Source organism: Lutra lutra, chromosome 10, assembly GCF_902655055.1.
Source record: "Lutra lutra chromosome 10, mLutLut1.2, whole genome shotgun sequence".
Lineage (NCBI taxonomy): Eukaryota > Metazoa > Chordata > Mammalia > Carnivora > Mustelidae > Lutra > Lutra lutra.
In genome coordinates, this window is record NC_062287.1 from 114,170,115 (window position 1) to 114,179,941 (window position 9,827).

Consider the following 9,827-nt stretch of genomic DNA (forward strand, 5'->3'; position numbering starts at 1 on the left):
TCCCTGGTAACTCTCTGTAAGACGCTGGCCTTACAGACCCAGGATGGCCACCTGTCGGGCCCCCGCCCTCCTGGAGCCTCCTGTGTCCTCATGCAACACAGCCTGTCGCTCTGCCCACTCCCCTGGGTCCAGGAGACGCCTGCGTGGACTCCCCTGCTGAGAACCACGCTCTCCAGCCCGCTCCGTCAAACGCAGAGGGGCCTGTAGGGACGATGGTGGGGGAGCCACCGAGTTCAGGCCCCTGACTCCCCAGGGAGCGGCGGCTCAGAAGCGGCCTCCAGACTGCAGACTCTGAATGGGACCTTGGCCGGGCTGTGGCCCTCAGCTGCTGCAGACAATGATGTCCGCGCCAGGGCGGCCCGCGGGGCAGGGGCAGGGGCAGCGCAAGGACTGGAGGTTGGAGTGGGCTTGAGGCCCTGCCCACCAGTCCTTGTGGGGCTGCAGGCGCCCCGGAGGCACCCCCTGCCCTCAGCCCCGGCCTGGCGCTCCAGGCCCTGACTCCGACAGACTCCGGTGCGGTCGCCTGGGAAGGAGCCGGCTGGAGGCCGGGTCTGGTGGTTTGGTTTTCTCCTGCACAGATCTGGATCCACAAGGCTGAACTCCTGCCTTGCTCTGACTCTGGGACTCTGTCCCACATGAGGAACGCTGAGTTCAGAAGGCCTCCCAAAGGCACGGTGTGCGAAATCTGCCGTCAGAAGCAAACTGCTGGGTCATATGGGCAGCTTATCTGTCTCGTAACTGCTGTCCGGTTCTGTTATATATTCTGGACCAAGTCTTTTTGTCGGATGTGTGTATATTGTCGGTGTTTTCTCCAAATCTGTGGCTTATGTTTTCATTTTCTTAACTGTGTCTTCAATGAGAAATTTTAAATTTTGATGAAATTCAATGTAACAATCTTTAACCTTATGGTTAGTGCCTTTTTGTATCTTCTCAAAAAAAAACCAACAACAAAGGTTTGCTTGCTTCCAAGTGACAAGAATATTTTCCTGTGGCCATTTCAGAGTCATTTTAGTTTTGGCTTACATGTTAGTCTTTGACGAATCTCGGACTGACTTTCAGTGTATTATGAGGTAGAGGTCAAGGGTCACTACTCTCCTTGGTCCATCTTTGTTGAAAGAGCCTTCCACTTGTCACAGAAATACAAAAATAAGAAATATGTGTCACAGAGGAAAACAGGTACTATTCACCGGGGAAACACAAATGAAAACCACAATTAGACCTCTTCCTAAAATGGCAAACATTTAAAAAGACTAGCAATCTAGGGGCGCCTTGGGGGGCTCAGTTGGTGAAGCGTCTGCCTCCGACTCGGGTCGTGATCCCAGAGTCCTGAAATCGAGCCCCGCATCGGGCTCCCCGCTCATTGGAGGGCCTGCTTCCCCCTCTCCCTCCGCCTGCCGCCCCCACCCCCGCTTATGCTCTCTCACTCTCTTTCTCTGTCAAATAAATAAGTAAAATCTTTAAAAAGTAAAATCAAAAGATCGGCAATCTCAAGTGTCAGGGAGGCCGTGGGGCGGGAGCGCTCCCACCTTGCTGGTGGGGAACGGTGCATGGGCTGTCAGGAGAGTCGTCACGTGGCTCCTTGGAAAGCTCAGCACATGTCACCGTGCAAACCAGCCCTCCCTTCCTCGGACAAACACATGTCCACGCAAAGATTTGTACCCAGATCTTCCCAGCAGTTTTACTCCAGCTCCAAACTGGAAACAACCCAAACGTCCGTCCACAGAAGTGGACAGACTGGTGACTCTGGGCAGCAGAACGCTTTCCCGCGGTGCCAAGGGAGCGCTGGTGCACAGCCCCCGGCTCCGGTAAGCCTCATGCGCGCGGTGTTGCCGGAAAGGAGCCTGGCACAGAGGGCACAGAGCAGGACCCCACCGTGGGCCGGTCTAGGCCTCCTGTCCTAGGCAGGACAGGAGGGCTGGAGCTGACCCAGAGAGGGCACAAGGGGGCTTTCTGGGGTGATGGAGACGTTCTCCATCACAGGTTCAGAGTGTGATGGAGGGAGCAGCGCTTGGGAAACATGTGCTCCGTGTGCGCCCAGACACCGGCCAGAAGCTTGGGGCGCCTGGCAGCCTGGCCTCTGACAAGCCTGGGGTAGTCCTGGCCGTGTTGGGGTCTGAGAACCTCAGCTCCGTGTCCTTCCGGGGGAGTGATCCCTTGGGGGAGACGCTTGTCGAAACACTTCCAAATGTGCGTTTCATGGTGTGTAAATTAGGAAGAAAAAAAGGCAATGAAAGCAAAACAAAACAGAACACAGACTCTCTGAGCAAACACCTGTTGGGCACTCGCCTGCCCGTTCTGAACACAGGCCCGAGGTGGGCGATCTCGAAGACGCGGAAAGACAAAGACATGTACGGCTGAGCGCAGGGCAGGCGCGGGTGGCTTGAGGGGGCTGCGGGCCAGAGCCACGTGGGGCTTGCACAGCTGCCCAAGCACCAGGAGCAGGGGAAGGAGATGTGAGGCTCTGGGGCAAGGCGGGCTCCCCTGCCCGCAGAGTCCCTGCTCCGGCTGCCTTCGTGCGGGCACTCGCCCACCCTCCAGCAGGGCCAGCAAGGGTCTCAGCCTGGTTTAGGTCTCTCAGATCTCTGCGCGGGGGAAAACGGATACGGGTGTGCCTGCCCAGGCCCCGAGGCGCTTCTGAGCCAGGAGCTCAATGGACCCGGTTCCGCAGATGCAGAGATGGAGGCAGAGGCACTGGGTCAGTCAGGGAGCAGGGCGCCAGAGGGGCCTCTCCCCAGGCCCTCATAGAAGCTGCCAGACCTACGTGCCTCGGTGGCTCCGTGGGTCAACCCTCAGCTCTTGGTTTGGCTCAGGTCATGATGTCAGGATCCTGGGATGGAGCCCAAGCCCGGCTCTGCCCTCCGCTGCGAGTCCGCTTGAGGGCTCTCTCCCTCCCCTCTGCCCCTCCCCCTGCACACGCAGGCTCTCTCTCCCAAATAAATAAATAAATAAATAAATAAAATCTTAAGACAGAGGAGGAGGAGGAGGAAAAGAAGAAGTTGCCCGGCCTGCCAGGTCAGGAGGGAGGTGCCCGTGGACTTTGCATGTGAGGTGTGCCCTGACTCAGGGAGCTCCAGGATCATTCTCTTCCAGTCTCGCGTGGAAGGGCCCATGCCAGCCCCTCAGCCTTCCAGAGGCCCTGCAGCCTGGCCCTTGCTGCGGTGTTCCCCGCACACCCAGATGTAGGGAAGTAGGACGCAGCTTCCTTCCTCCTCAAGGTGGTTCCCCCACTTAGCAGTTAGAACCTCACCTCATCACCCTGCTCGGGCAGGCGTCACAGGGCGCCCTCCCAGGGGTCCCTCGGGCCTCGCTTCACACAAATAACAGGCTTGGGCCGCCCTGCAAGCCATACAGCTCCCTGGAAGGGCGGGCAGTTCTGGGCCCGGACCAGCCCAGTCCCGGCCCCGGAAAAGTTGGCAGTGTCCTCTGCAGGAGGCAAAGAGCAAGGAGGGGGCCTGCGGAGATGAAGAAGGCGTGTTAGCTTGTCTGTTGCCAACTCCGCAATCCAGGGGCATTCGTGGCCTCAGGAGAGGGAGGACCCCCAGGACCCAGGACGACCCAGACGTCTCTGAACCACCGCCTGGGTGTTCTGATACGAGCCCGGACTGTAGCTTTGGGGGGCCAGTGTTTGACATGGATGTTTGAGGAGAGGTGGAGGGGTGGAGGCAAAGCCTCAGGGTTAGGGAAGGAGAGGGTGGGGAGGGGAGAAGACCTGGAAGGTCTCTGACCCCATCCGGGTGGGCTGGTCTGGGGGCCAGGGGCCCAGCGTCTGTGCCCCCACCTTTCTTGGCTCAGCTCCTTCCCAGGACCCTTCTAAGCCCTGACCAGGAGGCCCAGGCAGTGGAAAGCAAGCATGACACCCAGGGCCCTCTTGCCAGGCTGCAGGGTTCCCCCAGGAACCTCGGTGGCCTCTCCCTCCTGACCCGGCATGCCGGTACCATGGGCACTGGGGACAGGTCAGGCTGGGTCGGTGAGCAAGCGGTCAGAGGTCCAGCCTCACCGCAGTCCTTGGAAGTGGTGGATGACAGCGTCCATACAGCCTGGCATCCCTCGGAGGAGCTGGACTCCTGCTCCAACCAGACCGGGACAGTCCGACGGCCCAGCCAGGACTGCAGAGCCGTCTGCAGGGAACCAGGCTGGACTTGTGAAGGCGAAGAGAGAAGGGCTGGAAACCAGACAAAGTCCAGCAGCGATGGGCGGGCAGCCCAGGATGGCGGCAGAACAGAGCTCCAGGTGCGTGACCCAGCGTCTCATACAGTGTCCCCACATCCCTTCTAGAGCTCCTCCTGGGTGCTGAGAAGGAACACAGCAGATCGGCCACGTGGCTGATGGAGGGGGCGGGGAGGGGACAAGTGGTGGGGCGGCTGTCAGCGGCCTGGAAGAGTGGGGGTGGCCGTCGGGGAGGCCTCGCTGAGAAGCTGGCCTTTGAGCAAAGTCTGCAGGGTCTGGAGAGTCAAGTAACCTCCCTGGGGACTCCAGTGGGGCTGCGGAGCCTGGACGCGGGAGGGTGGGGAGGGGTGGTGGGAGGGTTGTAATAGGATTTGGGGTTTAAAGGGTCTCTCTGGGCCTTGTGTTGAGTCTGACCGAGGGAACAAGGGTGGAAGCTGGAGGTGGTGAGGGCGGGCGGGACAGTGGCCAGAGGGTGGCTGAGAGAGGCAGCAAGTCGTGTTAGATCTACTGGCTGTGGGGGAGGGGCAGGCCAGGTGGGGGCAGGGGCAGGGGACCCTCTGGCTTAGGGTACCTGGGTGCCCAGAGCACAGCAGCTGGGGGTTAGAGGTCTAAAGCTCAGGTCTGGGGTTAGCCTGGAGAGGCTCCAGGTGTGGGCGGGCAGGAATGAACAAGAAGTCAGGTCAGTCAGTCGGGGGAGGGGGTGTCCACCTAGCGGGAGAGCCAGCCACCCTGGGGGTGGGGAGGAGGAGCTCTGGGGCCTCAGGGCCTTGCTGCTGACCTGCCAGCTGCAGTGCAGGATGGACGGGAGGAGGGGGTGCGTGGAGTCAGGGCACGACCAGTGATTTGGGGGGGGTATTACAGTGAAGGGAGCTGGGCTGGCGGCCTGGGGAGAAATGAGCACAGTTGTGGCTGTCGGAAAGAGAGGAGTGGGGCCTCGGCAGCCTGGTCCTTGGGTGGACGAGGGACGGCTGGGATCCCCGCTGCTCAAGCAAGGGTGACTGTCACCAGGCAGGATGGCAGGGGTGATGGGCAGCGGAGCTGGGCACAGAGGGGGCATAGGGGCAGACTGCTGGTGGCACATGGGGAGGCCCTACTGACTGGTTCACTGCTTTGGGGACGGAGAGGGTGGTGGGAGTACAATGGGGGAGGAGCGACAGGAGGTGGTGTGGCTCACCCGGGTGTGGCTCTCTGTCCCTCCAGGCTCTCTGGGTGGGTGTGGGAAGGTGGAGAGTAGATTTAATCGAGATGGGGCTTGGCCGGGGCAGTGTGGGAGACAGCAAGGCCACTGCGGGGCGGGGGAAAGGGGGCTGAGCTGGAGAGGACAGCCAGGACAGAGCAGGTGAGGCTGGGAGGGTGTGGCGGTGGGAGGTGGGGGACTGAGTCAGGCCAGGATGGGCAAGACTAGCCCAGGGAGGCGGTGTGCGCAGCCGCTCTCCTTGGCAACAGTGTGAGGAACAAAGGCAAAAGAAATATGGAGAAAAGACTGAACTTCCTCATAACTCGCAGCCCATTGACAAGCCCTTGACACAGGTGGGATGACCTTCCTCCAGGAACCCAGCTGCTTCATTGTGAACACTTTGCGAAGGGCAAAGGCAACCTTAGCTTGACCTTAGCCTGACCTCCAGGATCCTGTAAGTCTCTTCTTTTCTTTCTTTTTGTTTTTAGAGCCTTTACTGGGCGCCTGGGTGGCTCAGTGGGTTGAGCCTCTGCCTTCGGCTCAGGTCATGATCTCAGGGTCCTGGGATTGAGCCCCGAATCGGGCTCCCTGCTCGGCAGGGCGCCTGCTTCCCCCTCTCTCTGCTTCCCACGCTTGTGTCCTCCCTCCGTCAAATAAATAAAAATCTTAAAAAAAAAAAAAAGACTATTTATTAAAAAAATTTTTTTAAAGATTTTTATTTATTTATTTGACAGACAGAGATCACAAGTAGGCAGAGAGGCAGGCAGAGAGAGAGGGGGAAGCAGGCTCCCCGCTGAGCAGAGAGCCCGATGCGGGGCTGATCCCAGGACCCTGAGATCATGACCTGAGCCGAAGGCAGAGGATTTAACCCACTGAGCCACCCAGGTGCCCCTCTTCCCCCCGCTTTTCTTCTTGTTTTAAGTCGGCTCCCAGCGATCCCAATACGGGGCTTGAGCTCACGACCCTGAGATCATGACCTGAGCCAAAATCAAGAGTCAGATGCTTACTGGCTGAGCCCCCACCGGCGCCCCAAGTCTGCCTTAACGTATGAAAATCCCTTTATCTCTACCCAAGCCCCAGGATACATGTTGGCAACCGTCCTCCAAACATACACTGGCTGCAGGCTCTGAAGGGTCTCGTGACTAAGGTTTGCCTAGACAGTAGTCGATGACCCCTCAGTGTCCTGGAAGCCTTGCTTCCGAATTCCTCAGACTGACACTGTCCTGGCTCCCGGGATATGGTTCCCGCCGTCAGGACGGCTGCCGTCCGCAGACAGCAGGAGCCCCGCGTGTGGGAGGACGTGCGGGCTGGACCCAGCATCCCGCACAGTCGGCGGGAATGGAAGCCGGGCAGCCGCTGTGGGAAACGGCGTGGCGGTTCCTCCAGAAATTGAGAATGGAATGACCGTGTGATCGGGCAATTCCTCTTCTAGTTATGTACCCAGAGAATCGAAAGCAGGGACGCATGTGGACGCTGCACACCCGTGTTCACGGCCGCTGACACACGGGAGCAGCCCCCGCGTCCATGGACGGATGCTCAAATACACATGGTCCATCCACATACCATACTGTCCCTCGGTCCCACGGAGGGACACGCTGACACCTGCCACAGCTGATGGACCTGGGAGACGTGATGCGGAGTGAATATGACACAGAGGGACAAATACTGCAGGATCCCACCCAGATGGGGTCCCTAGAGTCTCCAGATTCGCAGGGACAGAGAGTGGACGGTGGGCGCCGGGGCCAGGGGAGGGATGGGGTCGGTGTCTCACAGGGACAGAGTCTCCGTTTGGGAAGATGGAAAGTTCTGGAGACGGATGGTGGGGACGGCCGCACAACAGTGAGAATGTGCTTCGTACCCCTGAGCCGTGGGCTTAGGGACGGGGAAGATGGTACGTTTTATGTTCTGTGTATTTTACGACGACTGGAAACGAAGACGACTCTGGGAGTGGCCTCGCTGGGCGGCCGGGCTCGGGCCCTGAGGCCGCGTTGTTGGCCCCCTTGACAGGGGCGGGAGTCACCCCGTACTGACCGACCCGCGTGGCCACGGCGGGAGCCCCGTGTTTGCAGCCGTGGGTGCCTCTCCACGTGTGGCCGGCCCCTGTCTGCAGCCTGGGGCTGGGCCACGAGAGACTTGCCTGAAAACACGTCTCGCGTGGGGCTCCACACGCCTGACGCGGACGCTCCGACTCACCGTGGCCACGACGCCGGCCCCTGTGCTCCTTGAAGCGACGGGGCCCCTCGTTCATTTCGGGGAGAAGGGCCGCCGGGATCCCGGGTCCGAGCAGCCACGGCACGGAGGCCGGGTTCTCCCGAGGGGCCAGGGCGGCGGGCGCGGCGACGGAGAGCGCTGCCTGGGGCGGCCTGGCTGGGGGCCTCAGCTCGAGGCCAAGGCTGGGTGGAGTGAGATGAGGTGGTTGTTCCCCAGGACTTTGCACCGGACCGGGCGCGCGTTGGGGGAAGGGGTGCGCCAAGCCTGATCCTTGCAAAGGAGCCAAGAGACCCCCTCCCCACGGCAGCTTTGTACGATAATTGGGTCAAAAAGGCAAATAATCACTTTGTGCCTCCCCTGGGCGACCATAACAAAGCACGTTCAAGGGCAGGGGTCAAACAGCAGGAGTGGGGGAGCGGGGCTGAGATCACGGTGTTGGCGGGGCTGGTGCCCCGGCTACTTCACGGCCTCACTGCTGCGGGTATTTCTCGCCTTGCAGACCACCCGCCCTCACCTCTGCCTCCACGTTCCCGGGACGAGCGCACTTGTCCAGTGTCATTACAGTGACCGCAGTCATGCTGGATTAAGGCCCAACCTAAGGACCCTGTCCTGTATGAGCCGGGGGGGGGGGGTGGGTGGGTGGGACACAGTCCAATGTCCAACACACTCTGTCTTATTAGGACATTCGCTGAGAGCTCGGGGCCCACGGAAGGGCACGCCCCACCGGGCCTGCTAGGGGCGTGTGCCGTGCGTGGGTGGGTTCCGCTGCTGTCAACACCCGGCTCCCCGTCAGCCGTCCCTGTGGGCCGACGGCGAGCTACATTCTTAGTGATGATGAAGCCAAACTCATCAGCTCAGTGTGAGGTTTTGCACAGAAAATTCCTCCTCAGCTTTATCACAAGGACATTTCCCGCATTTTCTTCCAGGAACTTGATAATTTTCCCTTCCCGAGAATGGTTTCCTGCTTCTGGGATTCTCTCATGCTTGTGGGGGAGGTTCCTAGTTTCCTCTCTCTGCTTCTTGGGACACAGAGCCACCTTCTCAGTGCCACTCCCTCCCTTGAGTCCTCTCTCTGCCGGGGTCATCCCTGCCAAGCACCACCTGGTTCAGGTACCTGGTTCAGGTAACAGGTGCCTTCTAGCCTCCGTTCCGTCTCTGGCCACTTGGTACAGGTGTGAGGGACACCTAACCCTTGTGCTAGCCTTTCCCTGCACTAACCTCTTGGGAAATCAAATATTTTGAAAAAGTAAAACAGAAAGGACAAAGAAAAGACTCTTTTCCTTTTTTAAAAGATTTTATTTATTTGAGAGAGAGCAAGAGAGAGAGAAAACACAAGCAGGGGGAGCAGGAGAGGGAGAAGCAGGCTCCCCATGGAGCAGGGAGCCTGATGCATGGCTCGATCCCAGGACCCTGAGACCATAACCCGAGTCAAAGGCAGATGCTTAACCGAGTAAGCCACCTAGATGCCCCAAAACACTCTTCTTAAAGAAGCCCCTCTTGGGGGCGTTCATGGAAAGTGTCCCTCTTCAGTGGGGAGCCTGTTTCTTCCTCTCCCTCTGCCCCTTCCCACCACTCACACCTATCTCTCTCCTTCTCTGTCTCAAATAAATAAATACATAAATAAAAATCTTTAAAAATGAAAAAAAGAAGCCCCTCTTGCCTCCAGGCCAGTCCCGAGTGGGCGAGGAGGCGAATGAAACCAGCGGGTCAGGGGAGGGCCACAAAGACATGCCTGTCCCTGTAACAGAGACAGCCTTTGTTGGTGGGATGTTTGCCGGCGGCAGAGCTGGGCACAGGGTGGACGCTGGGCGGGCAGCTCAGCCCCTCCTGCCCAGAGGGACACTCCCATGGTCAGACCCTCTGCAGTCCCTGCCACCACTGGGGCTGGCGCCACCAGACCCTCCCTCTTTCCTGCGTGCCCAGTCTGGGGTGGGGAGAGACCAGGTCAGGCTAGGACACAAATTAGGCCTGGCTGCATTTGAGGCCAGCTTCTCCCCTGCTCCAGGGTTCTGGGCAGGTGACCTGGCCCCTATGGACCTTGCTCTTTCTTTCTTTCTTTCCTTTTTTTCAAAGATTTTATTTATTTGACAGCGCGAGAGAGAAAGCGAGAGCAGGAACACGAGCAGGGGGGTGGGAGAAGGGAAGCAGACTTTCCACCAAGCAGGGAGCCTGATGTGGGGCTCGATCCCAGGACCCTGGGATCATGACCGGAGCAGAAGGCAGACACTTAATGATTGAGCCCTCCAGGCGCCCCTGGGCCTTGTTCTTTCTT